Here is a 1,254-nt window from a genome sequence, read left to right on the forward strand (position 1 = left end):
TGAAGGACATTTGAGTTTCTACTTTTTAATTATAACAAACAAATGTGATATAAACAATGTGTACAGGTTTTTATGTGAACATGGTTTTATTTCTCTAGGATAAATTTCCAGTTGCAAGATTGCTTGGTTGCATGCTGTTTAATTTTGTAAGAAGCTGCAAAAGTATTTTTCAGAGAGGCTGTAACATTTTTTTTTCATTTCTATCACTAATATATAACAGATCTAATTGTTGTGTATCCACATTAGCATTTGTTATTGGAAATATTTTATTTTAATTATTTAAAGCTTATTTACTTATTTTGAGAGAGAGAGAGAGAGAGAGAGAGAGAGAGAGAGAGAGAGAGAGATTGAGCAGGGCAAGGGGCAGAGAGAGAGGGAGAGAGGATCCCAAGCAGGCTCTGCACCATCATCACAGAGCCTGATACAGGGCTCACCTGAGCTGAAAACAAGAGCCAGTCACTTAACCTACTGAGCCACTGAGGTGCCCTAATTATTGGAAATATTTTAAAGTTTAGCCATCTAATAAGTACCTCAATGTGGTGTTAATTTGTAGTTCCCTAATTTCAAATGATTTCTCCAATATATTATTTGTTTATTTGCCATTGTGTCTCTTCCTGGGTCTTCATTTATGGAGGTGACTGAGTGATGACATGGAGAGGTCATTGCCATTGAAAGAAAAATTTAATATTACCCACAGTTCTGTTCGAAATGAGAGGCACAGCACACCATGCAGGGCCATGCGAGGAATGGCAGGTTTGGTAAGGTCACAGAAGACAGAAGCAAAGGGAAAAAGCCAAGGTCAGAGCCTGTATTGGGGTTTCTGTGGGAAAGTCAAGGCTGGGCAGAGTAAATAGTTTAGCATTAATTTGAGTAATTCCAGTGGTCTTTATAGGAGTGGTTCCAATTTACCAAGTACTCAGCCCTGGGATTATTAAGGTTGAAGAATAATGCCTCCTGGGGTGTACTGGCCAGATGGAGATACAGCTCTGGATAGTTTTGCATAGCAGCTGAGTTGTTGGCTATCTCTGAAGAATTGGCTAGCCCTTGGAGGGGACAATCTCTCTCCAGCCAGAAAAGATATTTAAGATGTCAAAACGTAATATACAGAAAATTAAAAATTAACACACATTGGCATGTTCTCATTGGTAAAGTTGCTGTTCATGCCTTTTGTCCACTTTCTAATTGGTTTTGTTACTATTTAAATCATTCTTTGTATAGTTGTGATACAAGCTGTATAAATGGTTTGCAAATGTT

This window comes from Panthera uncia, chromosome D4 (genome assembly GCF_023721935.1).
Source record: "Panthera uncia isolate 11264 chromosome D4, Puncia_PCG_1.0, whole genome shotgun sequence".
Taxonomy (NCBI): Eukaryota; Metazoa; Chordata; class Mammalia; order Carnivora; family Felidae; genus Panthera; species Panthera uncia.